This window comes from Tursiops truncatus, chromosome 3 (genome assembly GCF_011762595.2).
Source record: "Tursiops truncatus isolate mTurTru1 chromosome 3, mTurTru1.mat.Y, whole genome shotgun sequence".
In the NCBI taxonomy this organism is placed as follows: domain Eukaryota; kingdom Metazoa; phylum Chordata; class Mammalia; order Artiodactyla; family Delphinidae; genus Tursiops; species Tursiops truncatus.
The window spans coordinates 82729210-82752951 of NC_047036.1; the positions used below are offsets into that span (position 1 = coordinate 82729210).

Consider the following 23742-nt stretch of genomic DNA (forward strand, 5'->3'; position numbering starts at 1 on the left):
TCCAAAGAATGTATTTATTCACTGTTGTGTCCCTAGTACCTAGAATAGTACCTAGGAAGTGTGAATAAATGAATGAATGAGGTAGTGTATCTCAGTATCAAAAGAATCTCAGTTTTTAAAGCCATAACCATCCCTCTTTTATTTCCTAGGTCAACTCGTGAGCATCCTTGCTTGGTAAGTAAAGTCATCATTATTATTCCCCACTATTAAGTTTTACATTATGTCACCTATTACTGACCTAGACATATATTTTATGATTAATAAACCCTATCCAATATTATTATTTACACCTGTTTCCATGTAGAATTACCAATACTATTATTTACCATATTTTCATGTAGAACTACCACTGTATCTTTAAATAAGATTGAATAACTCCTTAAAATTCTCTAACACCTATATAATGCTTAGAATAAACTTCAATCTCCTTGCCAAGGCCTACAAAGCCCTATATGATTAAGTATTTCTTTATATTTCCAACCTTATCTCCTATCGTTCCTCCTTGGCCTCTATACTGCAAATGGCAGTATAAAGGCCAAGTAGCTTGTATCAGACAAGCCAAGTAGCTTGTATCAGACTAGCCCTCCTGCTTGTAACAACTAAAAACCTTGGGGAAAAGAACTACTCTTTGAAGGCATAGAGGAGTGACAAAATCAGCATAAACTAAAGGAGATCCAATCTTTGAAAGAAGGAAACCACATTAGTGGAGACCCACATTTATATGTTTTTCCACTAATGGCACTTCCCAGTCTACAACCCAGGGTGAATAGAACTCAAGTAAAACATTATTAGCTTGAGGAGTCAAAGGAGAAAATTGGAGGCGACCTAGAAACTGAGAAGGGGTAATTCTGGGAAGGAAAGAGAAGAGAAAACCCTCAAATCCACAGATAACCCCCACTCAAATCCGTAACTGACTCCTAAACTGCAGATGTGCAGGGTATTGGGGGAAAGCAACAGTTAGGAGAGAATTCAGTGAACGAACACTACAGGGCAGTCATATTTTGGAATTAGAGTTCTGCTGAGTTAGAGTGGCTTAATGAATACATCAAGATTTCCATTAAAGCTCCAGAAGGACCCCGTTTTAGGATTAAAAACTACAAACCAGGACTAAGTGGTCTACCAATAATTTAACTGCCTGATAGAAAAAAAATTACACCCTTCAGAGGAAGATAATTGAATCTAGAATCTCTATAGTGTATCAATACAATATCCAGTATGCAATCAATATGAACAGACATATGAAAATACTTAAAATTATGATCATAGTCAAGAGGAAAAAGAAAACAGTTGCTAGACAAGACAAACCAGATGTTAGAATTGATAGACTTAAACTTCAGAATAATAATAATAAATATATTAGAGAATCTATAAAGAAAATTGGATACAATGGGTAAAGAGGGAATTTCAGAACAGATGTGGAAACTAAATAAATAATAAAATTTTGAAATGGGAAAAAACAATTCAGTGGATGAAATTCATAGTAGATTGGATATAACTGAAGAGAGGATTAGTTAACTTGAAGACAGTCAAAATAAATCATCCAAACTGAAGCATGGAGGGAAGCATGATTGAAAAAATAATGAACAAAACCTCTGTGAACTTGGGACACATCGTGACTGGAGTCCTACAGAGAGAAATGTGAGGGAAAACAAAGCAACCAAATAGAAAGATAGATAGGTTTCAATTCAGTTTTAAACTCAGTTCAATCTGAAAATCTGGTTTCTATAGGTAGCAGTTCTCAATCTTTCCTGGAAAAAATGCTCCTTTCCACAAACATTCTCCCTTTTCCCAAGGTGATGACTAGTTGTATGCTGGAAGCAATTGGCTGACCTTGTGCAGAGAAGGATCAGGGTCCTTGAGCACATGGTCCTCTGATCTCTGGGATGATGTCCCTGTCCACCTGAATGCAGCTGCCCCTTCTGACACTCACAACTAAAGCTTGTGTTTAGTGGAATTAAGGCCTGCTGTGAGCAGGACAGAGGCTGACTGAGCCTCCCCTAAGCTCCCATTCCTACTATCTCTCAAGTATCTGCCACATTCTTCTTCCAGCCTTTTGGTCCATTGGTTCGACCCTGGCTTCTACTGCTATGATAGACTTGCCGACTCAATTCTGCTTTAATGCCACATTGGAATCCTGAGCTTCACAGCCTCCTTCCTGACCACTGAACAGTCTCACTGATATAGCCTAGCCTCCAAGATGGTACAGGTACAGCCAGAGAGGTGACCACTTTTCAAAGTCCCAAATGGGAAGCAAGATGACACTTTCTCCCTGTCCCCCAACCCTCCCTATCCTCTCCACTCCCAAATCTACTGATACTCTCTGACTTACCTTACACCCTCTGGACTTTAACTTGGAGAGAGGAAATCCTTCTTGCTTTCTTGGCAACCTCTAACAAAATTCCCAGGCCAGGAAAAGGTATTATTTCTTCCTGTGGTTTATATCCTTCTCTCTGTGTAAGCACCATCTCTATCTTACAGAAGAATGCTATAAGCAGAGTCCTACAACCTTAATACCTGAGCTATTAAGAGTAGGAGGGGATAAAGAAAATTGGGAAATACTGTCTTAAGGCAATTGCCTGACTATTGTTGTTTTATAACCTTATCTGTCAAAGCAGAAGCTATTTATTCTCTGTCTTTGCATTCCTTTTCCAGCAAACTCTGATCTTCTCCCTAGACATCTGGACTGCTGAAGCTGAATAGGACAAAGAGAAAGAGAGAGACAGAGACAGAGAGAAACAGAGAGAAGTACAGTGACACTTTTCAAAATATTACTATTACTCCATAACGTATTTTATTTATGACTATGCTATATGGACAGAGCTTTAAGGTAGAAATACATTTCAGGATAAATTTACTAGTCATATGAGCCTTGAGGCCCCTTGCATTTCAGATAGAATTCCTTAGCATGAGATTCTCAGATTAGTGAAGGGTGTAGCTCTGGTCACAAGCCTCACGATAATGCTTTATGGAAGTCAAACTCCTATTTTTCCCAACTCTCTGAGCCTGAGTCACCATATCAAATTTAAGCTTCTCAGGATGAAAGTAAGAATAATTTGGAGAAAATACTATCTAAGCCCAGAAATTTCTTGGTAGATTCTTTTCTCTATCATTAACTATTGCCTCTTCTGGATCATTATAAACTGCATCAGATTCCATTCATATCAAGCTTTCAATTATGGGTCAAATTATTATGATTGTTTTTAATCCCCAAGTAGGTGCTTACTATTTAAGGAATTCTCACTCTTTTTTTTAATTAATTAATTTTATTTTTGGCTGCACTGGGTCTTCGTTGCTGTGTGCGGGCTTTTCTCTGGTTGCAGTGAGCAGGGGCTACTCTTCGTTGCAGAGCGCGGGCTTCTCATTGCAGTGGCTTCTCTTGTTGCGGAGCACAGGCTCTAGGCGTGCAGGCTTCAATAGTTGTGGCGCATTGGGCTAAGCAGTTGTGGTGCACTGGCTTAGTTGCTGCAAAGCATGTGGGATCCTCCCGGACCACGGCTCGAACCCGTGTCCCCTGCATTGGCAGGTGGATTCTTAACCACTGTGCCACCAGGGAAGCCCTCACTCTTCTTTTAAAAACATGTTCTCAATTGAATCTAGTGATAAATTTCCAAGTTTGTGGTAATTGGCAAAAAAGGTTTAGCATAATGATTGATGGCATACTCATCTAGAGACAGGTGTTCATGGGATTTAATTCAAACAGGAAAGTTTTTAGACTTCCACATTTTGATTATCTCTCTCTCTCTCTCTCTCACACACACACACACACACACACAGTAAATCCCCTCAGGAGCAGTGAATTTCAGATGTGTTGTCTGCTGGTATATTAATGACACTGGTGGGCATCAATGAGTCACCTAAGGGCTGTAACAGATTCCTGTCTTTCCTTAAATGTCTTATTCTAATTTACATCAATATAGCAAGCTAGAAAACAACTCATGCGTATAGACCTTAGTCTGATGTAGCAGCTGAGTTTTATGTATCTAACTAAAGTCCTAAATATTTAATATACAGGGTTCTTTCAAATTTCAGAAGAAATATGAAGGCAGTGCTCCTGAAATTCCACAAGCTAGTCTTTCATTTTAAATCCAAACGTGAAGGGTTATGGTTCAAATGACTTCAAGTTAGCATTAGATGGTTCAGAAGAAATGAAACCATTCCAAAGAAAATCACACTTTTTTCTGGAAAGAGATTTTTAAATGTGTATTTTATTTTCTACACAGTAGCCATAATATTTCCTGTGATCAGAAGAGCATGATATAAAGCTAAATAGCACCATGAAAAACAGTCTTTCCTGAGGTGTAATGTCTTTTACTGGACAAATTAGAAAATATCAGAAATCTTTTTCTATAATAAAAATATGAATACTATATTATTGTGAAAAAACAGCACAGCTAGGGCTTCCCTGGTGGCACAGTGGTTGAGAGTCCACCTGCCGATGCAGGGGACGCGGGTTCTTGCCCCAGTCCGGGAAGATCCCACATGCCGCGGAGCAGCTGGGCCCGTGAGCCATGGCCGCTGAGCCTGCACGTCCGGAGCCTGTGCTCTGCAACGGGAGAGGCCACAACAGTGAGAGGCCCACGTACTGCAAAAAAAAAACAAAACAAAACAGCACAGCTTCTCTCTTCCTTAAGCTTTCACATCTATCACAATGTGTAGTCTACCTCCATATGCTTGCTTTTATAATAACAGAGTATAAAAAAATATTCACTGAACAAGTGCAGTAGGTTTAGCTGTAAAAATTGCCTAGGTCAAAAAAAAAAAAGAAAGCAGGACAAGTTTCAACCTCACCAAAATACATATATATATATATATATATATATATATATATATATATATATATATATATATATATATATAACTTCTTTGGTCTCTTAACTCTGTCTACCTAGAAAACCAAATGTCCCAAAGTTTACATGAGAAAAGTATTTTGAAACTGTTTAGAATTATTTAATGAAAAGATTCATGTCTCAAGGTAGCAGGGACTGATTAGGCATAAAAAGTGGCAGAAGATAGCCAGCTTCCTTCTTCTCAGAAGATTATCAGAGTACAGAGCCTGAGGGATCCACTAAAGCATGCAAAAATGAGATTTAGGTAACATCAAGCCTATCTATTCAGCTAATATCAGCGTATTCAGGCAGGAGAAGCAGTAACATTCTACTGTTTAAAAAAAGGAAACACTCTTTACATTATTAGAAGCTCACATCTTACAAACAATACAGGAACTAGTTTTCCAACATTTTTCTTAAATCACACTTAAGGCACTGAATCCTACAAATAAGTCTAATTAGCATAAAAGGAACATATTTTAATGACATTTTTAATATAAAACAGCACTGAAGTCTGAGGCCTAGCCAGACATGGACTTAAAATTGACTAAACTGTTTCAAATGCTATGTCTTTAAATTAATTTATGTTGAACACAGTGGGTACCAGAGTCAATTCTGGTTGCTATGGCAACAGACACTGAAAATTTAAAGATCTAGCAGCAGGCCCAATTCCCTGCAAAGAGGGCTATTTTACATTAAAATTACATACCACCACAACAGTTTTGATGAAACATGTTAAACAGATACACATGCAAGCCATCTTTTTTTAAGACAATTTAATTAGTGTATGTGAGATACCATGTTTATCATTTTAACTTAAATTTCCTCCTAGCTAGATTTAAAGGGTGAATTAGAATCTAAATTTTAGAAAGCAAGCAACTAATTATCAAAATGCCTCACTAGGGAAAGGAGAGATATCTAAACTAACCATGTAATAAAAACACCATAGAGTATCAATCTATAATATTTGCTTTGCAAATGGATATTTGGCTGGTGGGCCATTCTCATACAGTAGAAACTTAAAAAAACAACAAAAGAGGGACATGCACTCACACGAATCACTGAATTTTTTAGCTTGATAAAATGCATTATGTTTTTTCTAAAGAGTCTTTTAATTGGCTGTAAGATTGCTCGATTTGAAAACAATTGTTTTGTGTCATTCCAATACAGTTTTTATGAGGTCAAGGCTCATCAATTGTACCAAACAAACATAATCATGTAGCCCTCAAAACAGTCACCTTGTGTATATAAATCAAATGGAGGGAAACGAGATGTTGAGGGGCCGCCAATCAAGGCGTGCCGAAGAGGAGAGAAATGTGGAGGTCTTGGGAAGTGGCAATCCTCCCTGTGTCTCCTTCCATTGGAGCACGAAGGGCAAGGGAAATGATTGCTGCATTATGGTTAAATGCACATCATGATAGCCCAGTTTCCCAATCTGTCTTTAAAAACATTCACATAGACATACTTTTTTTGGATTAGCCGTTTTCTTATTGCTTAGTCTACTAAAGTGTAATTACTAAAGTGTAATACTACTCTTGAGACACTGGTTAAAATTAGTTCCCTTTGGGGTGTCCCTGACGCCAAGAATTAATTTCATTTGAAATACAAAGACTTCCTTTTTGTGTGTTCATTTTATAATTTTAAAATTAGATTATTTAATCAAGTTTCATGTTTTCAAATCTTGTTTGAAGAAGGAACAGGAGATGAGGAAGATTATAGAAAGGAAAGTATTACTTCTCTCTCCTCAAATAGGTCCCCTATACTAAATATTTTCCTAACTACAAGAAATCTAAGTCTATGAAAGATCTTAAGAGGCTAAGGAATATTTATTCAATTTGTTGGCCCTATATTTTACAGTTTAGAGGAATGCCTAATAATTTCATTTTATTGGCCATCCAAACTTTCCTCTTGCACAAAGACAAGAATTGAAAAGAAAGAAAACACTATTTGTATCCAAAATATGCAGTGTCCTTGGAATGTAGACTGTGGAAACAAAAATCAATGAGAATGTCTGCATTTCAAATAAATTTCAAAGAGATGGAAAATCAAACTATTTTAATATGTGAAATCCAATCCTGTTTCACCTGTCAGAAATTACAGGTTATTATGTTTAATACATGTTCATCATCAGAATAAATATTACCTATGATGATTCAAAGGAAGAATCTTTTCCATTAAAAAAATACATCAGGTTAAAAATATTAACTCATTCATGTTATATAAGTTTTCATTTGTTTCTTTTCAAGTGGTTTGAAAATACAGAATCTGCTAAGATCCAGTGGGTACAGAACTACAAACAAGACTCTAATTATGTATTTAAAACCATGCATTTATATAATCTACATGGAACAATGTGTGCCATTAAAAGCATCCTTCAGTCTTCAAGAGTTCTCTTTAGGTATTTATAGGCCTTGGCATCCACTCCAACTGTTAGATCCTGCAATGACTTTTCACACATCCCTGTTTAACTTATCGGCAACAACATTTACAGATGTGCTACATGGCATAAGAAATTATTTGTATTTAATTTGTGTTTCTTAAAAATCATTCAGTGTCCAGACTTCCCTGGTGGCGCAGTGGTTAAGAATCCGCCTGCCAATGCAGGGGACACAGGTTCAAGCCCCGGTCCAGGAAGATTCCACATGCCGCGGAGCAACTAAGCCCGTGTGCCACAACTACTGAACCTGTGCTCTAGAGCCCACGAGCCACAACTACTGAGCCCACGTGCCTAGAGCCCGTGCTCCGCAACAAGAGAAGCCACCAGAATACAAAGCCCACGCACTGCAACAAAGAGTAGCCCCACTCACAGCAACTAGAGAAAGCCCACGCACAGCAATGAAGACCCAATGCAGCCAAAAATTTTAAAAAAAAATCATTCAGTGTCCATGTATAGTAAATAACACAAAGATGTTTAACATTACTAATTAGGTGTTATAGTTGAACAGATATATTGCCTCCCTTTAATCATTCAAAAAAATCAACATATTTTGAACATCTGTCATGAGCAAGTCACTGTAAAAGATACAGTCTAATGGGGGAATAAGACAGATACACTGATATTGACCATGCAAACAATGCTGAGACTAGGTAGTAAAAATAATTTTTGCCTGAACATATCAGGAAAGGCTTTCTGGAAGAGGTGGCATTTGTTCTAAAGATTGAATTTGCAGAGTATAGGGGCCTATACAGATGAAAAGGAAGGACCTTCCAGGAAGTAGAGCCAGTACAAAGATGCAATAGGGGGACATATACATTGTTCCAAAGATCCTGGAGGGATCTACTGGTGGACTGAGGCCCTGTCAAAAAAATTTCAAATCCCATTTTGATGTACACAGAATTTGTTCTTTAGGCAAAAAGATTTTGGAGCAGGAAATGGCAAGATATGAGGTGTTCTCAGTAAAATTCACATGGCAGCAAGTCTGTAGATGGACTGGAATGGGAAGACATTAATTGAATATACAAATTAGAAGATTTAGTCGATGTGAGGTTAAAAAAAAAAAAGGATCTGGACTATGGTGATAGCAAGGGAGATAGGACAAAAGGCATTTAGAAATATTACAGAGGTAGAATGAAGAGGATTTGGTAAAGGCCAATTTGATGTCCCCATTTGTAAGGGTTAAAAAAGTTGATATTTTAAAGAACATGAATATATAAGAGTTGAAAATGTTAAATCACAGTGCATTTTGGAAGTGAAGAGCAAATAATAATGTTTTCATTTTATCTTTAGATGATGTGGTCTTCCTTTTGATTCCCCATCCCCACTCCTCTGCTAAGTAGGAAAAGGGTAAACTATATAGTCAACTGTTTAAAGCTTTAAAAAAACTGATAATTTAATAGTCCCTTTATGTGGTACATAGTCTCCATGGGATTAAAAGAAAATTCTTTCTCTTAGATAATCTCACTTACCCTCTTCTTTCATCCATAAGTGGTGAATGGATATATGAGTGGACAGCATACTTAACCTCTCTGTGCTTCCATTTCCTCTTCTGTAAAATAAAAATAGTAGTACTTGGCCTGATATCACAAGATGGTTGTAAGAATCAAAACTAAGATCAGGTATTGCTTCTAAAAACCTTTTGTAGGGCTTCCCTGGTGGCGCAGTGGTTGAGAGTCCGCCTGCCGATGCAGGGGACACGGGTTCGTGCCCCGGTCCGGGAAGATCCCACATGCCGCGGAGCGGCTGGGCCCGTGAGCCATGGCCGCTGAGCCTGCACGTCTGGAGCCTGTGCTCCACAACGGGAGAGGCCACAACAGTGAGAGGCCCGCATACCGCAAAAAAAAAAAAAAAAAAAAAAAATCTTTTGTAAATGTAAAGTGCTAAAGATGTTGTTGGGCATTATTATTTTTCCCTTCATAGGTATGTAGCTCCATATACCCTTAGCATTCACTTCTGCACACCCAAAGCTGATCACTAAAAACAGCTGTGTCTTTCTGATCATAAGAGAAGCTTGGCCCACTCCAGGCAAGCAGGAAGTACCAATTACTTATCTCAGAAGTAGCCATCAATCAACGGTGAAAGAGAGATTGGTGGACAGTACACCTCAGCTTCCTTGCCCCTCGGATGGAATAACTTGAAGTGCACCTTCAACAGGCCTTCCTGTAATTCCTCAGAGGGAACAAGGGCCCGTTTAACCACAGAAGTAACTTGCCTGATACTAAACTGCTGGTTTCCTATCCTTCCCTGTCTAACTTGTCCACTCCCAATGCTGTTTCCTGGAGTGCCTTTGAATAAACCACATGCACACAAATCCTTGTCTCACAGTACGGTTCAGGGCCAGGGGGTGGGGGGAACCAAGCAAAGGCAGTGACTCTTGACCAAGCCTTGCCATCCTTGTGTGCCTGGGAGAAATCTCTGAAGCCTGGAACCCTAAATCACACAGGAATTAAAATATGAAGTATTCTTGTTTCTCCCTTTTAATCCTTCAATTAAAAGCAGAATGACAAATTTCCCATTAATAAAATACAGTGGGTGATTTTTCCCTTTGGATGACTCATCCTGCGGTCTAGCTGGCAGAAAGTGTTCCCAGACCATTTTGAAAAGGTTAGTGAGTTCTGACTCAGCCCATTCTCCTAGGCTCATACTTGGAATCAGCAGGTTCTTCTGCCTAAATCTGTTTTTTTTAAATCATTTTTTAATTGAAGTACAGTTAATTTACAATGTTGTGTTAGTTTCAGGTATGCAGCAAAGTGATTCAGTTATATATACATATATATACTGTTCCAGATTCTTTTCCATTATAGGTTACTACAAGATATTGAATATAGTTCCCTGTGTTACAGAGTAGGTCCTTGTTATCTCCAAACCTGTTTTATATAAAAAAATAACTAAGTAACTAAAGATTTTCACTGTATAAGGGCCATAGCATTTTAAAAGTATCAAGTTCCCAAGAGCCATTATATATATAATGTTACCTTCGAATTTGCACAAAAAGTAGTATTACCACGTCTTTCTCTCTTGATTAATAAAACACAAACACTTTCTCAAAATATGTTTATTTTAAGTGGAAATCTTACTCTAACTATGAAGTTAGAAGACCTGGGTTCAAATCCTGGTGCAACTCTTACTAGCTATGCCACTAGGCACATTAATTAACCTGCTAGGCCTCTTCTTCCTTCCCTAAATTAGAAAAAATAAAAGTACCCAGATTTTACAGTGGCAATTAGAAACGAGTGAAATGAGAAACTTAGAAAAGAGAACTTAGAAATGAGTGAAATAAGGTTTCCACAGCCTAACACGTAGTATTTTTGTTAGTTTATTTTAAAGGGATCTGGTAATACTTCATTCGCTTATTCAATTAACATTTTTTAGCATGTGTTTATTGCTAGACCCTGTCATGAATAAGGGTTTATCGCTAGACCCTTTCTCCTACCCTCCAGGAGCTTATGGTCTACTGTGGAGACAGATATACTTCTTAAAATGAAAAAATAATAAAACATGTACAATATATTATATTGTATTCAATATACTATTGCATATTAGTATTAAATTAGATGATTATAATGGAAACTATTTTTTTCTTAAATAAAATAACAGTAAAATACTATCCATAATTTCTATGCTTTATAGACCTTAGTAGTATTCAGATACTTGTATCTACTTATCCTGTATTCAGCAGATGAAATTTCTTAACTTTGTAATTCTTAAGAACCATTCTCTTTCCATTACCTGAATGTTAACGTTTGGATGGTTGATACTGAACAAAATGAGAATGAGAGTGCTGCAACCCTGGGTCATGGTAAATGTGAAGAGAAAATTATAACCATGTAGGGCTTTGCAGTGGTCCAAGAGAAATGAATTGCTGGTCTGCCTAACTTATCATGCCACTCCACTAAAATTACCATCAGTGTCATAAACTGATATCAATTGGCTAAGTGCACAGGGGTCTGGGAAGCTTAATATTCTCCTGCCAAAAATATCCAGTAATATGTTTTGTTGATCACTGTAGCAGAAGCTCACCCTGCTTCCTGTTCTACATATTCCTAGCATGTTTTGTTCTTGTCTAAGAGAGCATTTGAGTATATATTGCCTGCTCTTGACCCAGCTTACCCCAAAGCTGCTAATTTCCATAGCTGATCCTCACATGCCATTCCTCAAATAGGGAGCACACAGCACACACACCCTCACAGGCATCTCTCACACTTCTTGAGGGTAAGCAGAATTGCCCATTTGCTGGGATTACTCATGAGAGGAAGAGTCTGTTGATGAAGTGGCTCAGATCTGCCAGCAGGTTTAGTGAGGTATTTAATTAAGACAAGAAGAGATGTAGCTGACACTCATAATTCGACCATAATGCATTCATCTTCTAACACCTGGCTCTCAGATCTAATTTTTAAACTGTTTGTGCCTAGTGCCCTGTTAGAATATCACCAACTTTCTTAAAAGAATGATAAAGGGATGTCTTTTAGTACTCGGAAGGTCAATAAAACCTTCCTCTTAACCTTGTCTTCTCATCTTTGCAAAAGTGAACATTTTTTAAGAACCATTTGCCTATAAGACATGCATTTTAAATAACTATTTATTTCTACTTTGAGAATAATTGTAGTCTCCTTAATCTTAGTTCTTCAAATCTCAGAGATATCTCTTATAATGACAAACACAACTTTGCCTCTGCTTTTGAATAAGTATTACACTTTTTTATGAAGAAGAAAGGGATCAATTCTCAATTAAACATCAAACTGACCATCTTATTTTAACTCTAGAAGAAGCTTTTCCTGCATGATTTTAGAATAAAATCCTTATGTTTGCAGAGATCTTAGGAATTAACTTTTCTATCATAACTGAGCCTTTCACATTATAAATTCAACCAATTAGTTATTGGGGTTGAGGAATACCAAAAGAACAAGGAAGAGGTGATGAGAAGCCAAGGAACCAACACCACTGTTTAAAAAAAAAAACAAAAAAACACAAGAAAGTCAAGAAAACAAACAGAACCCTGAGCAACTAAGGGCCAGGAGTTGCCAGTCTGTTGGCATGGTCCTCCAAGTTGTTATCATCTTGGTCTGACATCCCAGGTTGCCCTCCATGGAGTCATCCATGTGGCCTCTTTCAAAGAGTGGTGGAGGAGGTTCAGATACACACTAGCTCACTAGTACAAATGAAGAACATCTAAAAAGTTTAGGCAAGTACAGGAGAGAAACATGATTAACTGAAACAATTCAAGGTTATGACTAGCAACTCAATTAAGACAGATAACCTGTGAGAGGAAGAACTGGAAAGAGATGGCAGATCACACAGACTGAGGAACAGCGACTGTTTACCAATTTCTTTAAAAAGTACGGTTCTTACCTAGGCAACTACTGTGACTTACTTACCTGCACTGCTTACAGTTGAGACCCATATAAGCCATACAAACCCTTCACTTGACAAATTAGAAAACTGAAGCTCAACTTTCCCAAGATAAATCACCATCTAGTTACAGAGCTGGACTAGAATCCAAATTTTCTGCCTCCTCTCTCAGTTCCCTTTTCTCTCCACTTTGGCTTAAGTACATCTAGGGTCTGAATAGTTTATCATAATTAAAAATAACTACCTTTTATTTACTGAGTATATGCTATGTTTCAGGCATTAAAATAAGAACTTTATCTAGAAGTTCCCACTTAATTTCACAATGACTTAAATAAGATGGACACTTTTTTATATATATTGCATGAATAAAGCAATGTTTAGTGATACTGAACTATGTAGAGCATAAAATTTAAAAACTAGAAACTGAGCAGCTTCCAGGTGTCAGCTCCTCTAGTGAGATGGGGCCAGGAGATGCTCTCCTCAGCTCCTTGCCTGGGTTGGCAAGTCAGGATCTAGGGCTGGCAGAAATCCTTGTTTGAGGGTCCCACCAAGTTCCCCAGTCAGAGTACTACAGCTGAGTGGAGTGGCTGCTTGGGACTACTGCTCAGGCGCTGTAGAAAGCCTTCTTGGAATCTGACATGTTATCACTTTGGGACCATTGCCTTGGTCACATGAAGGTCAGACTGTCCCAGTCTCTGAACTGAAGAGAACCAACACTATTAGCACATCATGAATGCAAGGTATTTCAATGAAGAGTATCAGGACATCTACAAATCCCAGACTGGCATGTGCAAGTTCTAAGGTATGGTGGAACAACCCAATGTATCTGGGTGACCTTTGGAGACAGATGAGACAGAGCTACAACAGGGCAGTGGTTGACACCCAACTCAGAGCCCATCTTCTCCAGCCATGTGGCTGACAGGGTCTTGGTGCTCTGGCCGGGTGTCAGGCCTGAGCCTCTGAGGTGGGAGAGACAAGTTCAGGAATTGGTCCACCAGAGACCTCCCAGCCACATGTAATAAAAATCGGCAAGAGCTCTCCCAGAGATCTCCGTCTCAACGCTAACACCCAGCTCCACTCAATGACCAGCAAGTTCCACTGTGGGACACCAAATGACAAATAACTAGAAGACAAGGATACAACCCCACCCATTAGCAGAGAGGCTGCCTAAAACCATATGAAGTTCACAGACACGCCAAAACATACCATCGGACATAGTCCTGCCCACCAGAAAGACAAGATCCAGCCTCATCCACCAGAACACAGGCACCAGTCCCATCCACCAGGAAGCCTACACAACCCACTGAACCAACCTTAGCCACTGGGGGCAGACACCAAAAACAACGGGAACTACGAACCTGCAGCCTGCAAAAATGAGACCCCAAACACAGTAAGTTAAGCAAAATGAGAAGACAGAGAAATACGCAGCAGATGAAGAAACAAGGTAAAAACCCACCAGACAGAACAAATGAAGAGGAAATAGGTAGTCTACCTGAAAAAGAATTCAGAGAAAGGATAGTAAACATGACCCAAAATCTTGGAAATAGAATAGAGAAAATATAAGAAACGTTTAACAAGGACATAGAACAACTAAAGAGCAAACAATGATGAACAACACAATAAATGAAGTTAAAAATTCTCTAGAAGGGATCAATAGCAGAATAATTGAGGTAGAAGAACAGATAAGTGACCTGGAAGATAAAATAGTGGAGATGACTACTGCAGAGCAGAATAAAGAAAAAAGAATGAAAAGACTGCGGACAGTATCAGAGACCTCTGGGGCAATATTAAACACACCAACATTCAAACTATAGGGGTCCCAGAAAAAGAAAAGGACTGAGAAAATATTTGAAGAGATTATAGTTGAAAACTTCTCTAATATGGAAAAGGAAATAGTCAATGAAGTCCAGGAAGCATAGAGCGTCCCACACAGGATAAATCCAAGGAGGAACATGCCAAGACACATATTAATCAAACTATCAAAAGAAAAAATATTGAAAACAGCAAGGGAAAAGCAACAAATAACATACAAGGAACTCCCCATAAGGTTAACAGCTGATCTTTCAGCAGAAACTCTGCAAGCCATAAGGAAGTGGCAAGACATATTTAAAGTGATGAAATGGAAAAACCTACAACCAAGATTACTCTACAAGGGCTTCCCTGGTGGCGCAATGGTTGAGAGTCTGCCTGCCGATGCAGGGGACACGGGTTCATGCCCCAGTCCAGGAGGATCCCACATGCCGTGGAGCAGCTAGACCCGTAAGCCATGGCTGCTGAGCCTGCGTGTCCGGAGCCTGTGCTCCGCAGCGGGAGAGGCCGCAACAATGAGAGGCCCGTGTATCGCAAAAAAAAAAAAAAAAAACAGATTACTCTACACAGCAAGGATCTTATTCAGATTTGACGGAGACATTAAAAGCTTTACAGACAAGCAAAAGCTAAGAGAATTCAGCACCACCAAATCAGCTTTACAACAAACGCTAAAGGAAATTCTGCAGGCAGGAAACACAAGAGAAGGAAAACACCTACAATAACAAAGACAAAACAATTGAGAAAATGGTAGTAGGAACATACATATCGATAATTACCTTAAATGTAAATGGATTAAATGCTCCAGCCAAAAGACATGGACTGGCTGAATGGATACAAAAACAAGACCCGTATATATGCTGTCTACAAGAAACCCACTTCAGACCTAGGGACACATACAGACTGAAAGTGAGGGGATGGAAAAAGATATTCCATGCAAATGGAAATCAAAAGAAAGCTGGAGTCGCAATTCTCATATCAGACAAAATAAACTTTAAAATAAACACTATTACAGGAGACAAAGAAGGACACTAATTACATAATGATCAAGGGATCAATCCAAGAAGAAGATGCATTAGATACCTCAATACATAAGGCAAATGCTAACAGCCATAAAAGGGGAAATCGACAGTAACACAATCATAGTAGGGGACTTTAACTCCCCACTTTCACCAAGGGACAGATCATCCAAAATGAAAATAAATAAGGAAACACAAGTTTTAAACGATACATTAAACAAGATGGACTTAATTGATATTTATAGGACATTCCATCCAAAAACAACAGAAGACACTCTTCTCAAGTGCTCATGGAACATTCTCCAGGAGATATCATATCTTGGTCACAAATCTAGCCTTGGCAAATTTAAGAAAATTGAAATCATATCAAGTACCTTTTCTGACGACAACACTATAAGACTAGATACCAATTACAGGAAAAAAAAACTGTAAAAAATACAAATACATGGAGGCTGAACAATACACTCCTAATAACCAAGAGATCACTGAAGAACCCAAAAAGGAAATCAAAAAATACCTAGAAACAAATGATAATGAAAACATGATGGCCCAAAACCTATGGAATACAGCAAAAGCAGTTCTAAGAGGGAAGTTTATATTAATATTATCCTACCTCAAGAAACAAGAAACATCTCAAATAAACAGCCAAACGTTACACCTAAAGCAAATAGAGAAGAAAGGACAAAAATCCCCAAAGTTAGCAGAAGGAAGAAAAAATAAAGATCAGATCGGAAATAAATGAAAAAAGAAATAAAGGAAACGATAGCAAAGATCATTAAAACTAAAAGCTGGTTCTTTTTTTTTTTTTTTTTTTTTTTACAGTACACGGGCCTCTCACTGTTGTGGCCTCTCCCGTTGCGGAGCACAGGCTCCGGACGCGCAGGCTCAGCGGCCATGGCTCACAGTCCCAGCCGCTCCGCGGCATGTGGGATCTTCCCGGACTGGGGCACGAACCCGTGTCCCCCGCATTGGCAGGCAGACTCTCAACCACTGCACCGCCAGGGAAGTCCAAAGCTGGTTCTTTGAGAAGATAAAACTGATAAACCATTAGCCAGACTCATCAAGAAAAAAGGGAGAAGACTCAAATCAACAGAATTAGAAATGAAAATGGAGAAGTAAAAACTGACACTGCAGAAATACAAAGGATCAGGAGAGATTACTACAGCAACTATATGCCAATAAAATGAACAACCTGGAAGAAATGGAAAAATTCTTAGAAAAGCACAAACTTCCGAGCTTGAATCAGGAAGAAATCAAACATATAAACAGACCAATCACAAGCACTGAAACTGAAACTGTGATTAAAAATCTTCCAACAGGGCTTCCCTGGTGGCACAGTGGTTGTCAGTCCGCCTGCCGATGCAGGGGACACGCATTCGTGCCCCAGTGAGGGAAGATCCCACATGCTGCGGAGTGACTGGGCCCATAAGCCATGGCCGCTGAGCCTGCGCATCTGGAGCCTGTGCTCTGCAACGGGAGAGGCCACAACAGCGAGAGGCCCGCGTACTGCAAACAAAAAAAATCTTCAAACAAACAAAAGCCCAGGACCAGATGGCTTCACAGGTGAATTTCATCAAACATTTAGAGAAGAGCTAATGCCTATCTTTCTCAAACTCTCCCAAAATAGAGCAGAGGGAGGAACACTCCCAAACTCATTCTAAGAGGACACCATCACTCTGATACCAAAACCAGACAAAGATGTCACAAAAAAAGAAAACTACAGGTCAATATCACTGATGAACATAGATGCAAAAATCCTCAACAGAATACTAGCAAACAGAACCAACAGCACATTAAAAGGATCATACACCATGATCAAGTGGGGTTTATCCCAGGAATGCAAGGATTCTTCAATATATGCAAATCAGTCAATATGATAAACCATATTAACAAACTAAAGGAGAAAAAACATATGATCATCTCAATAGATGCACAGAAAGCTTTCAATAAAATTCAACACCCATTTATGATATAATCCCTCCAGAGAGTAGGCATAGAGGGAACTTACCTCAACATAATGAAGGTCATATATGACAAACCCACAGCCAATATCGTTCTCAATGGTGAAAAACTGAAACCATTTACACTAAGATCAGGAATAAGACAAGGTTGCCCACTCTCACCACTGTTATTCAACATAGTTTTGGAAATTTTAGCCACAGCAAACAGAGAAGGAAAAGAAATAAAAGGAATACAAATCAGAAAAGAAGAAGTAAAGCTGCCACTGTTTGCAGATGACATGATACTACACATAAAGAATCCTAAAGATGCTACCAGAAAACTACTAGAGCTAAACTACTAGAGCTAAACATAAAGAATCCTAAAGATGCTACCAGAAAACTACTAGAGCTAATATGGTAAAGTAGCAGGATACAAAATTAATGCACAGAAATCTCTTGCATTCTTATACACTAATGATGAAAAATCAGAAAGAGAAATTATGGAAACACTCCCATTTAACATTGCAACAATAACAAAAAATACCTAAGAATAAACCTTTCTAAGGAGACAAAAGACCTATATGCAGAAAACTATCAGACACTGATGAAAGAAATTAAAGATGATACAAATAGATGGAGAGATATACCATGCTATTGGATTGGAAGAATCCACATTGTGAAAATGACTATACTACCAAAGCAATCTACAGATTCAATGCAATCCTTAACAAATTACCAATGGCATTTTTCACAGAACTAGAACAAAAAATTTCACAATTTGTGTGGAAACACAGAAGACCCTGAATAGCTAAAGCAATCTTGAGAAAGAAAAACAGAGCTGGAGGAATCAAGCTTCAGACTACACCACAAAACTACAGTAATCAAGACAGTATGGTACTGGCACAAACAGAAAAATAGATCAATGGAACAGGATAGAAAGCCCAGAGATAAACTCATGCACATATGATCACCTTATCTTTGATAAAGGAGGCAAGAATATACAATGGAGAAAAGACAACCTCTTCAATAAGTGGTGCTGGGAAAACTGGACAGCTACATGTAAAAGTATGAAATTAGAACACTCCCTAACACCATACACAAAAATAAACTCAAAATGGATTAAAGACCTAAATGTAAGGCCAGACACTATAAAACTCTTAAAGGAAAATATAGGCAGAACACTCTATGACATAAATCACAGCAAGAACCTTTTTGACCCACCTCCTAGAGAAAGGGAAATAAAAACAAAAATAAACAAATGGGACCTAATGAAACTTAAAAGCTTTTGCACAGCAAAGGAAGCCATAAACAAGACGAAAAGACAACCCTCAGAATGGGAGACAATATTTGCAAATGAGGCAACTGACAAACAATTAATCTCCAAAATTTAAGAGCAGCTCATGCAACTCAATATCAAAAAAACAAACAACCCAATCCAAAAATTGGCAGAAGACCTAAATAGACATTCTCCAAAGAAGATATAGAGATCGCCAACAAACACATGAAAGGATGCTCAACATCAGTAATCATTAGAGAAATGCAACTCAAAACTACAATGAGGTATCACCACACACCGGTCAGAATGGCCATCATCAAAAAATCTACAAACAATAAATGCTGGAGAGGGTGTGGAGAAAAGGGAACCCTCTTGCACTGTTGGTGGGAATGTAAATTGATACAGCCACTATGGAGAACAATATGGAGGTCCCTTAATAAACTAAAAATAGAACTACCATACGATCCAGCAATCTCACTACTTGGCATATACCCTGAGAATACCATAATTCAAAAAGAGTCATGTACCACAACATTCATTGCAGCACTATTTACAATAGCCAGGACGTGGAAGCAACCTAAGTGTCCATCAACAGATGAATGGATAAAGAAGATGTGGCACATATATACAATGGAATATTACTCAGCCATAAGAAACGAAATTGAGTTATTTGTAGTGAGGTGGATGGACCTAGGGTCTGTCATACAGAGTGAAGTAAGTCAGAAAAAGAAAAACAAATACCACGTGCTAACACATATATATGGAATCTAAAAAGAAAAAAAAAGTTCTGAAGAACCTAGGGGCAGGACAGGAATAAAGACGCAGATGTGGAGAGTGGACTTGAGGACACGGGGAGGGGGAGGGGTCGGCTGGGACAAGGTGAGAGAGTGGCATGGATATATATACACTACCTAATGTAGAACAGGTGGCTTTTGTGAAGCAGCCACATAGCGCAAGGAGATCAGCTCGGTGCTTTGTGACCACCTAGAGGGGTGGGATAGGGAGGGTGGGAGGGAGATGCAAGAGGAAGAGATATGGGGATATGTGTATACATATGGTTGATTCACTTTGTTATACAGCAGAAGCTAACACACCATTGCAGAGCAATTATACTCCAGTAAAGATGTTGGGGGGAAAAAAAAACTAGTAACTGACAAAACCACCCCTTGGATCTATGTCTAAATTTCAGTAGAAGTAAGGGGAAGATTATGAAGATTCGCTGTGGCCAAAAGATCTACATCTGCATCCTCTCTTCATCTCCATAACTATGGTCTTAGTTTTGAGTCTTATTGCTGCTAAGCCTATTGCAACAGCCTCCTAACCAATCTGTTTTCATCTCTTCCTTGTCAGTCCACCTTTTACACTTAACAACAAAATCAATTTTTAAAATGCGTAACTCAACATAAAATTCTCCTGTTACATTCAAGACCACACAGTTAATAAATGTGTCAGAGTGAGAACCAGAGACACTGGGTTTTTAAATTTTTAGTTCTTTTAGATTTGGGGGCTCTTTTTATTCTTCCTTTTTTTTTTTTTTTTTGCGGTACGTGGGCCTCTCACTGTTGTGGCCTCTCCCGTTGTGGAGCACAGGTTCCGGACGCGCAGGCTCAGCGGCCATGGCTCACGGGCCCAGCCGCTCCGCGGCATGTGGGATCTTCCCGGACCGGGGCACAAACCCGTGTCCCCTGCATCAGCAGGCGGACTCTCAACCACTGAGCCACCAGGGAAGCCCTTCCTTATTAATTAATAGCAATATAATCACGAATTGCAATCACCCCTTATAACACTTGGAATTCTAAGTCTACGGACAGTTTCTGAAATGTTATATAGTTAGAAGATAAAGTTGTAGTCCTAGTCTGGCTTTTATGACATTAAGCCATTTCAAATGCCTAGAGAAGAATCAGTGATTAATTTTTTTAAAAACATAAGGACAGGGCTTCCCTGGTGGCGCAGTGGTTGAGAATCTGCCTGCTAATGCAGGGGATATGGGTTCGAGCCCTGATCCGGGAAGATCCCACATACCGCGGAGCAACTAGGCCCGTGAGCCACAACTACTGAGCTTGCGCGTCTGGAGCCCTGTGCTCCGCAACAAGAGAGGCCGTGATAGTGAGAGGCCCGTGCACCGCGATGAAGAGTGGCCCCCGCTTGCCACAACTAGAGAAAGCCCTTGCACAGAAACGAAGACCCAACACAGCAAAACTAAATTAATTAATTAATAAACTCCTACCCCCAACATTTAAAAAAACAAAACAAAACATAAGGACAGTACAAGGAAAAAAATTATGGGATAATCTCATTTATAAACCTGGATATAGGAATATTAGCAAACTGACTTCAAAAAAATACTTGTGACTAAATTATGTTTCTTTCATGAATGCAAGGTTCGTTGGAATTAGAAAACCTAGTATTGTAACTGAACACATTAACAGATTAAAGAAGAAAAACTACATGGTCATCTCAATAGACAGAGAAAAAATGTTTTCTAGAATTCATTACCTTCTCATCAATCACGTTTTGAGCAAACTTGAAATGGAACAGTTAATGATAGGAGTTTAATCTTAGAAACCTGACTAGGTTAACTAAATCATTTAGTAGAGGTCTGGAAGAAATTATACAGAGTATTTTGGTAATACTGTAAGTTGTCTGTAAAAAGCACTTTTAACTAGGGGTTTTCAGCTTATCCTAGTAACTAGAGATTAAGAAGAAGGTAAAACTTTTTCATATTTTAAAATCATTCTCCACATTAAGCAAATTGTTAAATACTATCATATACTGCATTTTCATCACTGTGTGAGGCTGCAACGTCAGAGAGCTCTACTGCCCATTGTAAGTCAGTTTTTAGTTTGATATGAATAGATGTGAGGCCGAAAAGAAGAGGTTAAGGGGTGAGGACAGCCCTGGCCACACGTATGTATATAAGATCATACTGAATACTCTTAATGGGGAAGAGTCACACAAACTACTTTTTATCCCTGCCTACTCTTATTTCAATAGCAACAATGAATCATATAGTTTAATGTTCATTTTTGCCTCCCAAGTAATAAATTCCTACATAAAGACCACATCAAAAATGTCAGAAATGTAATCTTCTATAAGGAGGAAGGAGAAAAAAACCTACCTCTTTACATTTATAGGATCATAAACCTAATTTCTAAGAAAGCTTAGGAAATTATATAATAGAATTGATTTAATATGGGAGATGAAACACTCATTCTAATTTGGTCATTTGAGGGAGTCTTTATGTTGCCATGTTATATGATTATGATGACAAGTAGTAGCAATGTATTATTTCTATAATTGTTATATATATATGTAAGTTTATGATAATACCTTCTCATATGGGAGAGGGTATTACATACAGAGACCAGATGTATACAAGATTAGAGATAGAAATGGCAAGCAATATGTTTGCATAACAATAAATAAAACATTTGACTGGAACAAGGTATTTCTGCACAAAATAATTAAGAAGTGAATAAGGTCAGTGTATAGGCTGAGTGTTTGTGTACCCCCCAAATTTGGTTGAAATTCTAATTTCCAGTGTGATGGAATTAGGAAGATGTGCGTCTTTGGGAGGAGATTAGGTCATGAGGATGGAGCCCTCATGAATGGAATTGGTGCCTTTATTAAAAAGATACACAAGAAATTTTTCTCTCTCTCTTTTCTTCACTGCCATGTAAGAATACAATGAGAACAAGAAGATGGCCATTTGCAAACCAGGAAGACAATCCTCACCAGACCTGGAATTTACCTTGGTCTTGGACTTCCCAGACTCCAGAATTGTAAGAAATAATGTTTATTGTTTAAGGCACCCAGTCTGTGGTACTTGTTATAGCAGCTCAAACTGAAGGACAAGTTCAAGAGGACCTCACATATGTGGACCTAAAACAAAAGACATTGAAAAGCTTACAAAGCAAATTAAAATATTACAATATGTGGATTTTTAGCCAGTTTGTTATGCCCCTTTCCAGGAAGGACATTCCCTGTGGTACGGTATTAGGAAGTTCAGCTTCTTCCTCTTCCCACATGGTCCCCTGTTCTGAGGCTCCCTAAACCCAGGCAAAATGAATCTGTCATTCAAACACTGGAAGCTAATGAAAAGGTCTGTAATGGTATGGGTGGGCAGAGCTTGGGGAAATTCCCTGGAACAACTCTACCCGAACAGAGGGAGTCATTTAGGGACCACACAACCAGGTTCATTCCTATTGTCTTAGTTTTTTTATTATTAGCACTCCCTTTCTCTATCAGAAATCTCCCAGTTTGGACAATAAGTTCTAGGGTTGTCCTATTTAGTGGCTGCCCACAGAGCACCTGTGGCTAAGCCCTTGGGCAAGGAGACAATACTAAAGTCAGCTCAGGCTGAATTGTCTTAAGTAGAATGACATCCAGAGTACCCTCTAAACTGTTTTGTAGATATCTTATAAAAGAACAAATAGATTATATGAAGGCAGGGCAGGAGCAATAGTCTATAAAAGTATTAATTGAGCTTAATGCAAAAATGCAAGAAGAGAGCACTCCAATAAAATATCCTTGGCATGATTTTTAATTTTTTAATTTGTGGCCTCCAAAAATACTATATGGAAAATCTGGGGAGAATGAATTAAATAGAATAATAGCTCACATTACCAGGCATTTTTCATGTGACAGGCACCATGCTAAGCATAACAGCCTTCTATGTAGACCCACTACTTATAGAGGATCAAGCATTCTTCTAAGGAATTTATATGCACCACTTCATTAAATCCTTGTGAAAATCCTGTGAAGTGGTACTATTATTCTGCTCAATTTGCTTGTGAGGAAATAGGGGCACAAAGAGGTTGGTTCACCCACAGACTCATAGCTGGGAAGTAATAGAGTAAAAACCCAGGCAATTTCAACTCTTAGTCTACTTTTTTAACTACTGTGCTATAATTACTCATAATATGAAACAAAAGCCAAAAATGCTTCCATTTCACGTTCATTAGATGGATAATTTTGTTAGAAACAGTCATTGTTGGTGCCAGATCCAACCTAGTACTTTTTGACTTCAGGGCTGGTGCTATTCTGGTTCCCAATGAAAACACTAGCCCATGCATCTCTGATATGTATT

At 38.5% G+C, this 23742-nt stretch overlaps 1 long non-coding RNA gene across 1 annotated transcript in view; it reads right to left on the reverse strand.

The window, feature by feature from the left end:
- The window catches only part of LOC141278201 (uncharacterized), a 43330-nt gene extending 20856 nt beyond the window's left edge, over positions 1–22474 (reverse strand). Inside the window, exons 1-2 of the long non-coding RNA XR_012330548.1 lie at positions 22405–22474; positions 8733–8812 (exon numbers count right to left, since the gene is read on the reverse strand). This is a non-coding gene — a long non-coding RNA (uncharacterized lncRNA). The remainder of the gene's footprint in view (positions 1–8732; positions 8813–22404) is intronic.
- Between the last annotated feature and the right edge of the window lie 1268 nt (positions 22475–23742).